Source organism: Acartia tonsa, chromosome 7, assembly GCF_053477335.1.
Source record: "Acartia tonsa isolate MP-2025a chromosome 7, ASM5347733v1, whole genome shotgun sequence".
Lineage (NCBI taxonomy): Eukaryota > Metazoa > Arthropoda > Copepoda > Calanoida > Acartiidae > Acartia > Acartia tonsa.
This window is the reverse complement of record NC_137266.1, coordinates 53,116,047-53,135,749: the sequence shown is the minus strand read 5'-3', so window position 1 is coordinate 53,135,749 and position 19,703 is coordinate 53,116,047. Positions and strand designations below refer to the sequence as shown.

Here is a 19,703-nt window from a genome sequence, read left to right as displayed (position 1 = left end):
GTTTCTGGTTGATCAGTTTATTGAAAGGTGCTTAGAAAATGTTGAGATTTGATAATATGATGAGAAATTTTTACATTCACACTCCCTTTAATGTAATAATAGTTATTTCTTGCATCATATTATAAACAGCTGTCCACGGATATAAAAAGTATCATTCAAAGATTCAAACCAGTTTTTTAGCCTGAGATGTCACAGGCGTGGGATAACAAAACTGGTTTTAATCTTATGACTGTTCATTTTTATAATTGTAGAAAACTATACTAGACATAATAATAATAATAATAATATTTATTTCAGATTTTGGAAAAGTAAAATATATTGCATGAGAATTAAAATAGTCCACTGACTATGTGGATTGACCAAAAACATATAATGTTGTTAGTCCATCCATTTTACAATTACTAGTTACAATATTTATTAATGTATAATCATTAGACGAAATATTAATTCTTAAGCTATTGACTAACCAAAGTCCTACAGATGATGTCGTGGGAGAGCTTATTTTAGTAAGCTCCCCAATCACGTATGCGATTGTGGCCGCTTAGGGCCGACATGCCGTATGTGTTCGTCCCCTCGATTGCCGTCCTTATCCTGAACCAGTACGTCGTAGCTGATCCAAGCATCAAAGGGCAATACGAGTTCCGGCGGCTTATCTTCGAGCTGGTTTGGGGTGGGTGGGGATGGGGATCTGGGTAATGACGTTTAAGAAGAAACGAAAAATCAATTGAGAGTTGTCACGCTGGTTGACCGATTCCACCATTTAATATGGTGTGCCGGCCCTCCAGCCGACTAAGAGTGCTAATTGATGACGAAACGAGAAAAAACTAAGTTTGTTAAGAAGAAATCCTTAGATACGAATACTAATGCGAATACAAATACGAATACGAATGGAAAAAGTAAGTAATTAGAAAAAATTTAAAAAAATGTAAAATGTAAGTTTGGGTTAAGAAGATTAAATAGTTAAATATGCTACTAAGGTCAAACCTACGGAAATGCTTATCTAATCATGTTTAAAGTTGAATCAAATTTGCCTAAAACTCGAACGATAAAATTTATCAATAGGTGCATTTTATTAAAGTTTATTTAAATATGTTTATAGAGAGGTTCCCAGAATTATGTTGAGAAGGTTGATATAAAATCGAGATAAAATAGAAACGAACAAAAGTTGATAATGCAAATATTCATGTACGTAATAACGATGAGGTGAATAATAACAATAATAAGATGATAATTATGCCCAACATTTGATTTTTCAAGTTATTAATTTATGGGATTACAAAAATTTTATTCAATGTATTAGTTGCCCTTATTTATTTTCGCTGAATTAATTTTAGTCGTTTGCATAGTAACAGGACATGTATTTTCTTGTCGATAGTTTAATTCAGCCCTTCTATAAGAGAAAAAATACGCAGTTGGGGGAAAATAGAGAAGAGAAAAGGGGCATGAAGAGTGGGGGGGGAAAGGAGAGGAAGAAGGGGGAGGGGGGAAGGAGCGAGGAGAAGGGTGGCTTCTATGTGTTTGATTATGTTAATTGCGCGGGGTCTTTAGAGTGTTGCCATAACTCATGGGCTCCCACCGTGTAGGTGGCACAACTTGCGCAATTCTAAGAAATGGAAAAGGGGGGAGAAGTGGAAATTTACGGGGAAAAGAGAGAGTGTATTGTTAAACCTCTCTGACCTAGGGGAAATGGTTGACTCTTCCGACAAGATATTAAGTAAGAAAAGGCAAGTGTCCGAGGGGTTATTAATAATTAGTATGCAAAAGGGGTGGTCAGGGAGAGGATGGAATAGGGGGATTGATTAGAAAAATTGGAAAAATTGGGGAGGGGTTAAGTAAAAGTGTTGCTGTTTCCTTCAATTGCATCCGAACAAGGCTATCAATTAGAAGTCCGCCAATTATTTAAAGTTACGAACCATGTGTTAAACAACGACGTGATTTTCAAAGTTGTAAGATGTCCGAGAACAATAATAATGACAACAACATTCATCCTGGATGACGTCAGGGAGCAAATCTATGCCGCTCTGGCCCTGCCCCTGCCCGACATTGTAGCTGGGGCTGACGCCGTCGCAGCCGTGGCTAACGCTGAAGGCGAACCCGCCGTCAATCAGGCTATCAACCCCGTTCCCATTGTTGACGTCCCTATCCTAGACAGTGGGTTAGTGTCCCAGTGGTACTACTTGTCCAAGAGTCTCCGGGAACGACTAGATGAAGCCATCTGTCTCTGCTTCAGGTCAGGCGTGATGGAAGCCTCTAATGATGAAGCCGTCGCCCTAGTACGCGAGGGCACGGCTCTGGTTGGTGAAATCAGCAGTGCCATGCCCCTGACTTCCAGGTCCAACGCAGAAAATATCATCGAGCTCAGTGAGTTCGAGGCCAGGGCGCGCGACTATGCGGAGAGCGTGTACATGGCGCTCTCCGTATCAGACGCCGTCCTGGAAGTAGATACGACTATCGAGTTGGATGGTAGTATCGACTGTGATGAGGACGGCTGGAGCGACGCCACCCCAGATGAGTCAGATGAGGAGGAGGAGGGGGGACACGGTGAGGATGGTTCCGATGCTAGCGAACGTGGTGCACCTGAACTATCCGATGGGCCTACTGTGTGGGACGAGTCCGAGGATTCAGAGACCGAGGCCGAGGTCTACGTTCTGAATTGACCAGTGCCCTCCCTGCGTTGTTAACCGCCCGCCCTTGGACATGCGCTAATCATTGACCAGTTTAATTTCAATAAATGCAAACCCTCAAGTCAATAAAAATCCGAATCTCACTATAATTTTGTTTATTATATTGGATAGATAGAAAAAGGTGTAAATTTTAAGATTTTATGACTAAAAATGAGTAGAATTATCGGCTTATTTTATTAAAGTGGAGGTTTGATTGTTTGTCTGTTAACTATGGTTTAAACAAAATTGTTTAACAAATCGATGACTCAAAGTAGCGATACTATATTCTGGTTATGTCGACAAAAAGTTTATCATAATAACGATTTCTAAGTTCTCTGAAGTTATCGATGCGTTGTATGATTAATTCAATTACTGTTTCTAAAATTATGATTATAAAGGATAAAATTTTTGGATTAATGCTATTCGAGTTACAAAAGGTGATTAGATAATTAGATAATAAATAGAAGATTTGAATATGAGGAGTGTAATAAAATTAACTCGAATGATTGTTTATATTATAAAAAGTAACAGTTTGTCTGTTTATCTATTTACTCTTTGAATATTTGAGTATATAATCAAAATTTGAATTTGAGGGTCATACATAATAACATCTTATGAGTTCGCTAAGGTTTGTTGCTGGTTAATGCAATTGCAAAAGGTGATTAGATAATTAGATAATAAATAGAAGATTTGAAATGAGAAGTGTAATAAAATTAACTCGAACGATTGGTTTATTTTATAAAAAGTAACAGTTTGTCTGTTTATCTATTTACTATTTGAATATTTGAGTATATAATCAAAATTTGAATTTGAGGGTCATACATAATAACATCTTATGATTTCGCTAAGGTTCGTTGCCGGTTAATTCAATTGCTGCATCTAGATTAAAATTAAGTTCAAAAATTAAGTTTTTGCTCGTTTTGTTGCAAGAGAAATATTAGGTTATTAATCTAATTGCAATAAATAATTAAATAACATTCTACTGAATTCGTTAAAGTTATCGACCCTTTTAATATTAGCTGGTAGATCATTCCAAATTTGTGGAAATTTAAATTTGGGGAGGGCTTTCAAATAACTCTTGTTAGTGAAGGGTATAAAAAAGTCTTCATTATTTCTAAGATCCCTTTCCCTGACCGCTCTGTTTAACTGCCAAGTGTCTGCAAATGTATTTGGTACTTTATTTTTCCTGTACTGGAACATAAAGCAGGCTGTATGATAAACTATCAGTTTTTTAAAGGTTAACAATCTTAATTCAATAAATAGGTCTTTTGTGTGCGCTCTATTGTTAGCTTTGCATATAATTCTAATCGCTTTCTTTTGCAGAATTGTTATAGGCCTGATATATGCATCAACTGCACCAGCGAAACAGGGGCGCAGTAATCAAGGATACTCTTCAAATAAGAGTTATAAATTAGGAGTAAATGGCGTTTATGCAGAAGATTTTTCATCATTCTAAGAGAGAAAATAATTTTGCTTATTCTATTACGTAGATTTTCAAAGTGGAATTTAAAAGAAAGCTTATTGTCAAGTAGTATACCTAGGGGCCTACAGGATTTTTCCTTATCGTTAGGTGTTAATATTAATTTAGTCATTTTTTCTGGTAAATTTTGTCCTTCATTGTTCATGTCAAAATATACTGGGAAGTCATTTAGTAGTCCTAGGTCAATGTCGGTTAAAAATCTGTTGTTCCTGGGAAGACCAAAGATGAGAATCTTTGTCTTTCCCGGGTGGAGTAAAAGTTTATTGCAACTGTACCATGAAAGAAGCTTAGGCAGTTCTTCATTTGCTAATTTAATAAGATTTGTTAAGTTATCGCTCTCAAGAAAGGCACAATTATCGTCTGCAAATAGAAAACTTAACAATGTTTCAGAACAGGAGTTAATATCGTTTACATAAATTTACATAAAAATAAGACGCCCAATATTGATCCCTGTAAAACTCCCCAATCGATCGTTTCCAAGCTGGTTGAATTGACCCCTTTGTAAAAGACCCTCTGTCTACGATTTGAAAAATAGCTCTCGAACCACTTAACCCATTAGTGCCGAGCGCCACTTTTATGGACCGATCGAGCTGAAAATCTCAGGGAAGCTTTATGATGGTCAAAACGGAATTCCATTTTTTTTGTTTTGCTCTAGTGGCGTGCACAGGAAAGTTGCAATAAAACCCGGTTCGGCGCGAGTAAAAAAACCTTTCGGCATTAATAACCGTTTTTGGCGTTTTTTGGTGCTTTCCCCCAGCATTAAAGCCCGTTTGCGACCTAAATACCCGGTTTTTTGGCCCAAAAAGTTAAAAATGTAATTTTTGAACGCCCAAAGTGAGATGAACATTTTTTAAAACTACGATACGATCCGTAATTGAAAACTACATAACCTCATGTAATTGATAGAGCTACAACTAACATACAAAACAATTTATATCACATTTAAGATTTTGGCTATAGGTGCCGCCGTTTTCGGTTAAAAAAGCCCATTTCGAAGAAGTTTTAAAACTTTTGCTAATATTTGTATTGATAATAATGGGAGGGATATTGATAATGTAATTTTTGAACGTCCAAAGTGAATTATAGAGTAGCAACTATTCTAGTAGTATCAGTAATTGACAAATATATAAAAAATATAATTTTTATTGATAAAGGAAAGACTAGAAAAGACTTATCACATATCTTTGGCCTAAAGTATTTAAAAAAATATCACAAACAAAATAATAGAATAATACAGTAATATCAAGATAACAAAAATGGCCTAAAACCATCAAATTTGCATATCCCCCCCCCCACCCCTTAAAAATATTTATGTAGTAAAGTCTAAACCAAGATATATCTATCTATCTGTCTATCCATCCTTTTATTTATCTATCTAACATTTGTTGATTATCATTGGGAATCTACATAAATTTATCGGCCATTGTTGTCAATTTTGTACTCCTAAAAATTTAAAATAGTATTGTTTTTTTTTAGAGAAAAAAACATATCCCCCCCCCCTTAAAAATATTTATGTAATAAAGTCTAAACCAAGATATATCCATCCATCCTTTTATTTATCTATCTAACAATTGTTGATTATCATTGGGAATCTACATAAATTTATCGGCCATTGTCTTATCCCTATATATCAGTCTATCTATCTATCTATCGATCCTTTTATTTATTTATCTATCAATTATATTTATCATTGGGAATTAAAGAAATTTTTACATTTGAAGAGAATAATAAATGATAAAAAATATCTAATATATCTAATGGTTGAAAAGTTAAAACCGGGTATTTTTACTCATGCCGAGCAGGGCAATAAAACTTTCGGGTATTTTTACTCACGCCGAACCGGAGTTATATAGAACATAATTAAACGATAAAAAAATTATATAAAAAATAATAATTTGAATAAAACGATTTCACAAATGAATGTAGTTGCCAATAAACTTTAAATTTCACGAAAAAAATCACTAACTTTACTTCATAAACAAAAAAGTTAGAAGGGGTATTTTAAATCACCTTGTTTTTCTCGGTTCACCCATTTTTGATGAAAGATTGTGGCCGACCGAATAGATAGAAACGCTTCTCTCTGGGGGGAATTGAAAAACAGCGCAGTAAAGGTTAGGCTCATGCGAGCATGATGCAATCCTGAAACTGAAAACCGTTTTTTTTCGGCATTTTCTGGAACCGGACGTTAAAAGCCGGTTCGTCACTAATGGGTTAAGGCTATGTCCTCTAATACCTAGATTTTCAAGCTTTTTCAACAGTATTTTGCGATCTAGCATATCAAAACACTTTCTCACATCCAATAGGACTACCATAGCCATTCTATTAGATGCGAGAGAGTGCGTAATTTTGTTTATTAAGTGAAGTACTGCATGATAAGTGGACCTTCCGGGCCGAAATCCAAATTGTAATTTATTGAAATATTGTTGCTGCTGTAAGAAGTCCATTAGTTGTATATATAAACATTTTTCTTGTATTTTAGAGAAGCTATTTATTAGAGATACACCCCGATAATTGTCTAATAAGTAGAAAGGTCCGCTTTTATGGATGAGTATGGTTCTTGTGATTTTTTGCTTATCTGGCATCTTACCAGTTTGAAAGCTAAGATTTATTATATGTAAAAGTGGTCTAATTATGGCAATTCGTACAAAGTTGACTAAAAATAAGCTTACATCGTTATCGTCAGAGGACTTTTTGTGCTTCATTTTTCCTAAAACTTCCAATAAAAATCTTTCGGTTATTGGTCTGATAAAAAAGGTATTTTCGGCCGGGGGAGGGAGGTAATCTTGAAAGTTCTTACTATGTATTTGAGGTAGTAGAGGTGTTAGATTGCGACCAATATTCGCTAGATATTCGTTGAATTTATTTGCAATTTCAGTATCATTAAAAATTTTTTGGTTATTTACTTCAATGTATTCAATACGTGTATCTTTCCTGTTTGTTCCCATTGTGTCCTTTAATACCTCCCAAAATTTTTTAGCATTCCCTCTAGTGTCCTCTATTCGCTCTCTATAATGTAATTTTTTGGCTTTCCTATTAGACTTATTAAAATTATTACGGAATATCCTATAGTTTTCTGCGTCTTCTGGTGAGTTTTTCCTTGCTAAGTACAACTGTCTCTTTTTCAGTCTGCTTCTCATTAGGTCCTTGGTCATATGTTGGTTAATAGGAGTGGTTCTGTCGTTAAACTTAATTAATTTTTTAGGTATATTCCGGTCAAGCAGAGTTAGAAATTTATCTATGAATATGGAATATGCTTTGTCTACATCTTCCTTCTCTCCCATAACGTCTCTCCAGTCGGTCACTGCTAATGCTGTGCGAAATTTTTCTAAATTCTCATTGCAAAATGATCTTCTAAAAATTGGGGGGGGTTTAACTTTTTTGTTTGGGTTATTGTTTAGTTTAATTAAATTGACCAACATGAAGTGGTCAGAGATATTGGATGGGATAATGCCGCTTAAGTCAATTTTACCTATTAAGTCCTTGCATACAATGTTATCAATCAAAGAGAATGAGTTGTCTGTAATCCTGGTTGCCTTATTAATTGTTGGAATATATGCATTAGCGACTAAAATATTAAATAAGTCGATTGCTTCGGAATTAGGTTGGTTTAGTTTAAAGAAATTAATGTTAAAATCCGAGAAAACTATTACTGGAATGTTAGTGCTCTCAAGAGATTCTAGGTGTGCTTCGAATCTCATAATAAATTCATTGATTGCCATGCTCCTTGTCATACCTGGTGTACTAGGTGGATGGTAGACGTTTAGGAGAATGTATTTTTGGCCATTAACTACTATATTTAATGTTAAACATTCGTAGAGTCTGTCTTTAAAGTACATATCATCATTTATTTTAATTACTGATATTCCCCTTCTTATTAAGAAACCAACCCCACCTCCTTGTCCTGATTTCCTGTTGTTTTTAAAATACTGATACCCATTGAAGGTTAAATCGAACGAGTGCCATATTTCCTGCATGCTAAAAATATCTACTTTTGACTTCCCAGTATTCATACTGTCTAAAAATAATGTTACGTCGTTATATTTACTAAGGATTGACTGCACGTTAATTGAATAAGTTGCTAAGTATAAGTTCAGAAAGAAAAATTAAAAAGACAAGAAGTTAAAAAAAAGTTAAAGAAGTTAGGCCATGGAAATATGGTAAAGAATAAACTATAAAACTATGATATGAAAAAGAAAATGTATCGTGGCTTATCAATTTACAAATAGAGTTGCCTGCGGCGACTGACGATTATTAACAGTAGAATTTACTAGATTATTACTTTTGCGATGAAAAATTTGGTATATTAATTATAAAACTATGGTATGGAAAAGAGAATATATCGTGGCTTATCAATTTACAAATAAAGTAAGGTGGTTGCCTGGCATTAAATGCTATTTACACCTGCTTGTAATCGCAGGTGATTACGAAAAGTTAGTCAGTTAACCGCAGGTGGTTACTCTAACTTAATACTCAGCTTTTATTGCGGTCTACCTGCCGCCTCGGCGGGTGGATTTCCTCTGGTTAAGAGGTTGCTGACTGCTCTGGCTGCTGGGTTGCTCGACACGTTCGTTTTCACTAGACGCAACCCTGGATACATCCCTGGTAGAGTTGTTTGCCTCCTTCCTGGATTCGGCTCTGTGTGTCGGTTGATCCTGTTCGCGTCCGGCTGAAGCGCCAGGAGATGTTAGATTGTCCAATACCTGGACTTGATTAGCTATCAGTTCTAAAGCTATCTCGTTAGCGCGCTTCCTCCCAGTGGTTTTATCGGACACCGTCTCCATATCCTTGCTCAGGTCAGACTTCGTAGCTTCTATTTCCTTCAATAGGCCTCTAGGTGGGAGTGGTCAAGTAATGTCGTCTTGCACGTCTAGCTCCAATTCTAATGATAATATTTCGAACCTGTTCTGTAGAGGAGTGTTGAACTTAGTCTGCTTGTTCATTGGGCTGCCGGAAGTTTTCCTCTTGTTCTCGTTGAAAAGCTTTAATGGGGTGAGAAATCCGTGTTTTCTCTTGTTATTTGCCGTTGAGTTGGCCTCTCTCGCGCTCTCACCGTCATCTACTACTCCTGTATCTTCGTTGTCATCTGCCAGAAGAGGGTTAATCTTGGTTGGATTTAGCATATCCATCAGGTGCCCCTCGTTGGGTTGACCTTTGATGAAGGCTGGCTGTGCAAACGGGCTCTGTTTATATTTGGATCTGATCCATTGCTTTTCGTCGATGAATGGGCTGATTAATTCTTTTAGATTTCTGCCGTACAGATTCTGTACTGTAAAGAAAGCATGTGGCTTGCTTTCGAGGCTGAACACTAGGCGTTGACCTCTCAGGTATGCTCTGTGTATTTCCAGATGTCTGCAGAGCCATGACAGGACGTCTTTGTCAAGTGCCGTCACATCATCATTGTAATTAAAAAGTTTGGTTTATTTTAAAAAATCATTAACCAACTACTGCTGTGTTTGTGCAGGTATAGTGACAAAAGGAAAATTGTTTAAATCTCTAGAATCAATAACATTTAAGAGTTCAGTTGTTTAAAAACCAAAGATCTATTATATTTGCTATAAACTTACAGTAAAAAGTTGAGTCAATTTAATAAAATATTTTCATAAAAATGAGCATTCTTTTGTTCTCCCGATCATCGGAAACAAACCAAATTTTCCCAACAAAATTTACTACATTGAATCCCTAGATTTCCAAAATATATTTTTTAATTTGAATTTTTGTAATTTATATCTTTATAATTTTAATAAATGTTTTTCACTCGTTTTTGTCAAAACATTAATTTTAAAAGAAAATTGAGAAATAAATTCAAAATCCAGGGCCCAAAGGTTTATTTACATTATAAAACATATGGGCGTTTGTTATTGTTTAAATCTGTACATTCTGATAACACACCCGTGAGCAATAGGTTGAAAATTTGTCTAAAAACATTTCAAGGCCTAAGTCTAGAAATAAAACTGCTTAAAACTGTCCCTTAGCCTGTGTTAAACTTCCCTTATAAGGAGAAATTAAGTTCATTAAAAATTAAGCTTCCAACAAAAAAAGCTTATTGTTTTATTTAGTAGAATTATTTTAATATAATAAAAGATGATAGTATGTAATGTATTCATTTACCACGGCTTCTAAATACATTTGTATGAAACTCTGTATAAATAACGGGAAAATGTATTCTATAACCCTAAGTACACATTTTTATAAGAAAAAAATAAAACCAATTACGTCAAAACGAGATATTTGTGTGGGGGAGAGTGAGTGTAAAGGGATGACACATAAAACTTTAAATAAATATTCAATAATTAAGAAAACTACAATTTGATTTTAGAAACATAATGAAAATTAATGTACGACGTTTTAGCCAAGAATGTGAATTCCTTTGAGGTAATTTTTTTTATTGATTAATCATATAAAATTAACTAACTATTTACGTTGCGCATCTGACATAGCAACAGTGGGAACCATTTTTAATGTCTTTAGTTATGACGCAGTGTCGGACCGAGATTCGAACCTATTACCTTCTCAACGACGAGCAGTTGCGCTACGTGTTGAGCCACGGTTGCGGGTTATTTACGTCAAACATGTTTAAAATGAATTGACAAAACCTCTTATTTAGTGGCGTGCACAGGCTTTTTTTAGGTTCTGAGCTTATTTTTAGAGATATTGAGATGATTTTTTTTTCAGAAAACTTTTTTAACATAACCAAACTAAGTAATCATTACAAATTTCATTTTGGGACTTTCCTTCTAGTGGCTAGTGGAGCAAAAGACCCCCAAAAACTAAAACTTTGAGTTTTGAGCTTATATTTAAAGATATCAACCTGTTTTTTTAAGTAAACTTTTCCAACATATCCGTACTAAGTAATCATTACAAATTTAATTTTGGGACTTTCCTTCTAGGGGCTAGTGGAGCAAAATACCCCCAAACACTAAAAATTTAGGTTCTGAGCTTATTTTTAGAGATATTGAGATGATTTTTCTTCAGAAACCTTTTTAAAAATAACCAAACTAAGTAATCATTACAGATTTCATCTCAATATCTCTAAAAATAAGCTCAGAACTTTAATTTTTAGTGTTTGGGGGAGTCTTGCCCCACTAGCCCCTAGAGGGAAAGTCCCAAAATTCAATTTTCAGACCATTGTCAAGGAAGGGAAGTTTATCCGTCCACCTTAGTTTTTTCAGGGAGTGTATCCATCCCACTTTATTTAAAATCGGCCCAAAATTGACATTTATGTTGTTTTCAAACTATATAAATAATATTATTTTTTTTATTTAGATGATCTTGTTGACTGTGATTTCATAAAACAAACTGAAGCTTATTATTCAAAATCTAGAAGAAATAAAAACAAAGTGAGAAGTTGGAAGTGTCACTTTTTGAAAAACAAACTTTTACATCTTAAATTTCTTAGTTTCAAGTAGCAATTGCATGCCTATGCTTTCGGGAAATTTTGAATTTTATTAAATCATTAAATTCATTTATGAACGAGAGCAATTAATTTTAAGCACATTTCTTTTTCAGTTAAATATACTAGGTTTCTTTTCAATATAGGTAAAGGGGGGGGGGGATGTTGTGACTCATACCACGACCGCCGCCGTTTTTTTAAAGATACCAAAACTTAGAATAATTAGTGACCTAGCCCAAAAGATTTTACTCAATTTTTCAAGGAAGTCCAAGGGGAGGGGGGTATAGTGGTGATAACTCTTCCCCCCCAAACAAATTTGGGGTTGCCGTAGGCACCCCCAAAAATTTTTCCATTTTGCCCCCCACATTAAAAATTTACCCCTACCCTGGGGGTGCCGTAGGCACCCCTTACCATTTAGGAGGGGGTATTTATCCACCCCGAAAAATTTTTTTGGGGGGAAATACCCACCCCCAAAAAAAATAATCCCAACCAAAAAATATGGCGAGCTTCGCGAGCAATTTCCCTACTAAATTTCTTATTTGTTAGTTTACCAACTTTGGGGACATTAGTGAATTTTAATTGTCTGGTTCATATAGTTGCATGTTCAAATGATTTAACCACTAATTTTAATCTACAGAAGGGATAATTTTGTGAATCATCATTGGGAATTTTCATCAATTTATCGGACATTGTCTTCTCCCTTAAGATCCTTGCTCTTACATCTTTCTTTCATATGTATTTCAGTTGAGTCGATTCCCTTTTTCTAGAAAATCCTTATTATAAAGTAACAGAATGTTTGTCTGTGTGTTTGTATGTTTGTACTGAAGGATCTTGCTAACCGCTGAACTGATTGGGTTCTCCTTAACAGGGTAGCTTCTCATAGGTCCCGGGAAGGTTTTTAACTATTTTGAGGGAGTGTACCACCACCCTCCCAAGAGAAATAAATCGAAATTTTTATTTTAAGTATAGAGACTCCTACGTATCATTGCGAGGTATTGTAGAAACTTGAACGCAACAAAAAACCAAACATTTAAAGTGCCACTAGAGGCTTCTAGGGGCGTAGCCGCTAGTATTTCAATAATTCATTTTGACCATGTTTGCTATTTTTTTATTAATGTTGTAATTCGTGTCATTCTATCTATTCAAAACATTAATGCAATGTTAAATGGCTTTTATTATATTTTTTTGTTCTATTTTTATCGTAGTTTTTTAAGTCTAATTTTTATCCTAATACTTAATTGGGAAGAGATTTTCTTGGTCTATACATTCTATACGTCAAGTTTAATATGTTGGATTAAACCTATCCAACTTCTAACTTATTAGACGTTAATAATAAGGATTAAAATGTCCATAAGCAGCATAGGAAAGCAAGGCCGGATGAACATCTATAAAAGCGAAGATCTAAAATCACAAGGAAGGAAAAACGAACGATAACTCTTGTAGAGTTTAAGAACTTACTAAACAGAACATTAAGTACTAAGACTAAACAAAATTGTTTCTAAAGGGGGAATTCCGTAAAGGTGTGTGTTTAAGACATTGAAAAAGGAGTAGAACTCTAAAATTTGGCATGGTAGTTGCTATAATGGGGTTTAACGTGGATTTTTTTTTAAAAAAGGCGGCGGAATCACAACTCCTGCCAAAAACTGCAAAAATTTCCACATTTTCTTTCCTAATTAGACAATTTTGCATCATTTGAGACAAACTTTTTTTGACAGAGTTGGGACATGTTTCTAAAATTTAAATCAAAGAAATCAGAAGTGTCCATTGCAAATAAACAGTCAACTATTTTAGAAAATAATAAGTTTGTCCTAAATGATTCAAATCTGGGTAATTTAGCAAGAAAAAGCAAACAAAAATTTTGTAGGGCATACTGTTTTTTTGGCAGTAGAAAAGGCTTTGCCGCCGTTTCTTCACAGTTTTATATAGTACCATATTAGAGCAACTGTCATAACAAATTTTAGAGTTCTACTCCCATTTTAAAGTCTTAAAACACACACCTTTACGGAATTTCGTGAAAATACAGACTTTTTGGTAAAGATTATAGGGTTGCTACGCTTTTTAACGGTTATAGGAATCATCATGCGAAAGTTTGAAATCAATAGGACAATTCTAACATGTCTAGATAAACAAAGAACAGAGCTAACTGTAATGGACAGGCGGACAAACCCTAATTATAGAAAAGCTTTGCTTATCTAAAAGAAATTATACATAAATTTTTAGCAAATTTTCGTAAATCCTATTACATATAGTAGTCAGGTTTTGTTGTCTATTGCAAGGGATCTCACTAACCACTGAACAGATTTGGTTCTCCTTTACAATTTAGCTTCTCCTGGGATGGCTTATAGCTTTTGAAGAGGAGTGTACTACCACCCACATAAGATAAATCGCTCCTAGAAAAGATGACAACCAACCAAATATTTTTTTTTTAATTTTCATGAAAATTAGTGAAGGGGGTAGACTAATCCTAACTCTCCTCAAGGGCCCCTAGTTATCTAGGACATTACAGTAAAACACTAGAGGGAAAAAGGGTTAAATAACTGTATCTCCCCATCGCAACCGTCTTGTGCAACCTTTCTATTGGGTCATTGAAAATCAACCAATGGTATCGCTTATATTACATAGCCAAGTAGAAGAAAATTAATTAGAAGCAGACGAAAGAGGTCTTTGAAAAAGAAGGGAGGTGGTTGTCTGTATATACATTTATACTATAGATCTGTTTCTAGGACAGACAAATCTATAATACAAAGTAGAACGATGTCTGTCCGTCTGTCTGTCTGTCCGTCCGTCCGTCCCTTAAGATCTCGGTAACCACTGAACCGATCGGATTCTACTCTTCAGGGAATATACCTACTGGTCCTGTGGTGGTTTTAGGCTATTTTATTGGGGGGTGGGCACCCCCAAAAACCAAAAAACCCCCCACCATTTTTTTTTGTAGGGATTTCCTTGGTCCTTTTACGTATTTCGCCCAAATTTTTTTTATCACCTCTTGGGGCAAAGCCCCTAGAGGCTAGGGGCGAAGCCGCTAGTTAAATTATAAAGTAGCTTTGCTACTTCTAAAATCGAATACTAATATACCTGACATGTAACGTCAAAGGCTTTTAAAGAAGTAAAATTCAATATAACAAGGATGACAACATCTATAAAAGCTAAGCTCTGAAATGTATGGACAAACAAACATTAACACTTGAAGAGTGTCAGAACTGAATAAACTGAATATTAATGCATATGTCTATACAAAATTGTAAGTAATTTTGTTGCAAAACTAATTAGATACATGTTGCTGTCTAAGGACATAGTAACGTTTTTAGGACTTGATTATAGAGATGCTTCGCTTATAACCTTGTTGTATTAATTAATTGGGAATCAGTATTCCAAAAAACAGATGAATAGGACAATTTTAACATTCAAAAAGTTGTTGTAAAATAAGTAAAAAAATCAGATCGTTTCAAATGGACGTACGGACTTTCTGGTAACGATTATAGAGATGCTGCGCTCTCTAAGTCGTACCTAACTGTTTTAGGAACCAGCATGCAAAGTTTGAAATCAATAGGACAATTCTAACCTATTTCAATTCACGAAAAGAGCTAACTGTGACGGACGGACGAACGTATGACCCTACCATAATTATAGAAAAACTTCGCCTTTAATAAAATGTATATAAAAAGTATATAACCCTGAACTAGATTAATCTTCTTTACTTGAGTTCCAACTAGAGAAAAAGCAGAGAAAGCAAACAACGTAAGGAAAAATTTAGAAATAAGAAAAAGGGATAGTTCAACAAAATTCCTTTTTTAAAATCATTGAACTAATACTTACAAGAGGTAATAATGTTAAGACTTTTGTCTAATCCCTTAAACCAACAATGGACATTTCTAATCATAGAGTAGCTTTGCTTATAAAAAAAATTAAACATCGTAAAAACTAAATATCATAAAAACAAGTCAATATTTTAAGAATTTTTTATATTTTTAATTCAACTACATAAGACATTTACATTCTTATTTTTCAAAATTTGCATAAACAAAATAATAGTTACTTCTCGCATCGTATTATAAACAGCTTTTCATGCCTTCAGCATCTCAGTGCTAAAAAATTGTTTTAATCTTATAATTGTATATGTTTTTATTCGTAAAAAACTGGATATATAATACCATACTAGACATAATTTTTGGCATGGCTGAGAACCGGTTCTAATCTACCGAATATTAATTGGTTTTGAATGAAAACTAGAAATATCATTAATTTTCATTGATTTAATTTCTTATTTCTCGAGTTCTCAAAGCGCGTAAAGTAGGTATGGTATGCAACTTCTCAACACCTGCAAAAAAATTAATAAAGAACATTTTAAAAGATCTCGCTAACAGATAAAGGATGCCTTTAAATCAAAGCCTATAAAAATTCCAGGAAAGGTTCTTATGTAGTTTGATGAAATAAAACCCGAACAAAAAATACATCAAACTACTAATCACATATATGCATCCAATAACTGCATAGAATCAATAACTATTTTGGAAGAGGGCTTTGAGAAATTGTGCTAAGAAAACATTGACCAACCCTCTTAATTTCTTATTTACTTATTCTTTTTAAAACTAAAGTATGAATACGCCCCCCCCCCCCTCTTCAGCTTTAGAAGGGGGATCCGCAAGAAATAAGGTATAGCCAACATGCGAAATAAATCCAAAATTATATTTGTTGGCAGATAAAATGGTCGTTAAGTGTTGCCCCCCAACTAGAGCTGAAAAGCATGTATAGGTTTCGTGATTTTTTCCCAATTAATTACGTTGTTGTTATAAGCTGAGTACTGGTTTTGATTAATTTTTATTTTCATTTTTTGAAAGTATATTCTTATACAAAGCAACATGATGTCTAACAGTCTGTGTGTAGCAAAGGAACTCGCTAGATGCTGAACCAATATGGTTACAATTTGGCTTTTAATAGGTCCAGGTTTATAACGATTTTGTGGGGAGGGGAAGTACCACCCCCATACTAAATATATATCAACATATGAAAAAATGACCCTATAATTTTTTTTTATTTTCTTCTTAAAATTAAAATTAAAACTAAAATTTTAAAAAAGGTGGGGGGAAGGTCATCACCCCTTAAAGGTCTCTAGGGGCGTAGCTGCTAGTCTTGTATATATAAAGTAACAGGATGTTTGTGTGAAAACACTGGACTGACATTGTTTTCTTCTTTTATGTCCAGTAAAAGTTAATATTTATTTTGGGTACCTTTAACCTCCCCAGTGAAATCGCCTTTGACCCCTTCCCCTTTTTAGATAAATTATTTCTATACTAAAATTTGAAGTGAAAAGTAAACCCTCTTTCCCTCTAAGAGTATAGTTGCTAGTATACAACTATAGTTTTACCTGTTTTTATAATTTTAGGAAACTAGGTTCTTACTCTTTGTCAGGAGGTAGGGTCAGAAATTTAGGCCATTCAAACTAAAATATAATGATCATTTTAAATGAACATTCTATTGGTGGAATATTTTTATTATCAGATATAAAAAGACACGATTCTAGGAAGCCAGAAGACTTTTAAAAAAAAAAATTTCATTTCCCTTTGAGAACAATTTACTTTTTGCAGACAACACACAAGCGATTAAAGGAATGGTTTTTTTGTTTGTCTGTTTTGTTAAACTTCGCCTTTAAGGATTTTGTCATTCTTAATTTTGCATAAATTACTCAAATTAACTAGCGTTCATACAATTTTTTTTTATTAAATTAGGGTCCGTTCGTTCGTTCGTCTGACAAATATCTCTTATAAGGGGGGGGGGGGGGTTAATGCAACCATCTCGTAATCAGTAAGCAAATGGCACATAGAATTCGAATTTCCATCTAAAATTTTGCATGAGTAATCCTTGGTAGGTCTATTTTCCCTAAATCGAAAAATAAGTTGGAAAAGTAATGGCTAACTGCTGGCGGCTCAGCAGTTTTGCCATTTTTTTTATATCTATAGTACAAATTATTCACAAAACCTATTTCCACCTTATTCTCGTTGCCACTCCAAAATGCTATCAAACGGTTCTCGACGGTAGCTGTTGGTACTAGAAGTTTCAAAAATGGTTATTGCTATTATCTAACATGAATTAAACCAAAAATATGTTTTAAATAGTTGATTCCTACGTAATTGATGATGTATTTACCCTGAAAATAGGCAAAAAACGGCTAAAGGGCTAAGCCGCCAGCCATTACTTTTCCAACTTTTTGTTCAATTTAGGAAAAATAGACCTACCAAGGATTACTCAGGCAAAAGTCTAGATCAAAATTCGAATTCTAAGTGCCATTTGCTCAGTGATTACGAGATGGTTGCATTAACCCCCCCCCCCCTTTATTTATAATTTTGTTTTGACTTAATTATATTCTCCTTGTTTGGCTTTAATGTTTGTAAGACCTACAGTTTCGGAGCTTTGCTTTTATGGTTGCTGTCATTAAATTACCTTTAAAAAACGATTTAATATTTCTGCAATACTTTGCAACAAAAGAACACAAACATCAAACAATTCATACCTAAACAATATACTTAATTAATATTTCACTAAGTAGACGTTTCATGTTATCAGTAGAATATAAGGTCTGAATTTTTCTGTAGAAAATATTCTTTAACGAGTGGCATGTGAATCAAGCCATAAGTTAGTATCCCATTCCCTCTACCTTTATGTAATCGTGCGTATATGCGTAATCATATAAAATAACTCATTATACCAGGCAGGGAGGGGATATTGGCATGTAAATAAAACTAGTAAAAAATTATAAGAATGCTCTCACTCGTTGGCAGAGAAACTTAAATATGATTTTTATTGGATGGTATAAAAATGCAGTGTCCATACTTTTCCACGAAATTGAGATGTGCATCAGTTCATTGTCCATACTTTGTGTGCTTTTATTATATCCTTATAGGTTGGTAAAAATTAAAATTTTCTACAAAAGGGTAAATTTTATTTAACCCATTAGTGCCGAGCGCCACTTTTATGGGCCGATCGAGCTGTAAGTTTCAGGGAAGCTTTATAATGGTCAAAACGGAATTCGTATTTTTTTGTTTTGCTCTAGTGGCGTGCACAGGAAAGTTGCAAAAAAACCCGGTTCGGCTTGGCCATAAATACCAACCAGGCATTAACACCCGTTTTTGGTGCTTTCCCCCAGTTTTAAAACCCGGTTGACCTGTATAAACCCGGTTATTTTGACCAAAAATCGAAAAATGTAATTTTTGAACGCCAAAAGTGAGATGAACACTTTTTAGAACTTTGATACGATCCGTAATTGAAAACTACACAACCTCATGTAATCTAAAGAGCTACAAGTATAATACGAAGCGATTTATTTCAAATTTAGTGTTTCGGCTATAGGTGCCGCCGTTTTCGGGTAAAAAAACCCGTTGCTCGAAGTTTTAAAAGACACACACTACAAAAAAAGAACATATAAAATTTGGGTGTTACATATCAGAAAACGAGCATAAAACTATTGGGTGACACCTATAGAGATTACTAGGGTTATTAGGGTGGCTCAAACCCTTACTAATGAGGTAAACTGTTATTTCTATTGGTTGAAAAGTTAAAACCGGGTAATAAAAACCGAAACCGAGCCGGGTTTTAAAATTTTCGGGTATTTATGGCCAAGCCGAACCGGGTCATAATAGGGCGTAAAAAAACGATAAAAAAATCATATAAAAAATTATAATTTGAATAAAACGAATTCACAAATAGATGTACTTGTCAATAAACATTAGATTTCACAAAAAAAATCAGCGACTTTACTATAAAAACTAAAAAGTTAGAAGGGGTATTTTGAATTTTCATGATTTTCAAATTTTGTTGAGCTATACCAGCAAACGGAAGTAAGCTAAACTGCCTGCTCCAGGGGGAAATGAAAGTCAGGGTAGTAGAGGGGGGATTCATTCTGAGAATGATGCAATTATGAAGCCGGAAACCGGTTTTTTTTCCATTTTTCGGAACCGGGTTTTGATGCCCGGTTCGGCACTAATGGGTTAACATAATTGAGATATACATCAAATTAATATCCGGTGACTTATCCCAAGTTATGCAAATGACTAAGACAATGAACAAATGCACCTTTGAAGTTATATAAATTATAATATAATTACCTTAAACAAGCTTTTACTACTCTGTGTTCAAAATATTTACATTTTTTTAATCTACGATATATTAAGTTGAA

General features: G+C 34.3%; 1 long non-coding RNA gene across 1 annotated transcript; it reads right to left on the bottom strand.

Annotated features, from left to right (window-relative positions):
• Positions 1-15,480: 15,480 nt before the first annotated feature.
• On the bottom strand, positions 15,481-19,703 carry LOC145324383 (uncharacterized). The gene is made up of 3 exons (XR_013881265.1): positions 19,633-19,703; positions 16,899-16,973; positions 15,481-15,851 (listed from the first exon to the last, which is right to left on the bottom strand). It is a non-coding gene; the product is annotated as an uncharacterized LOC145324383 (long non-coding RNA).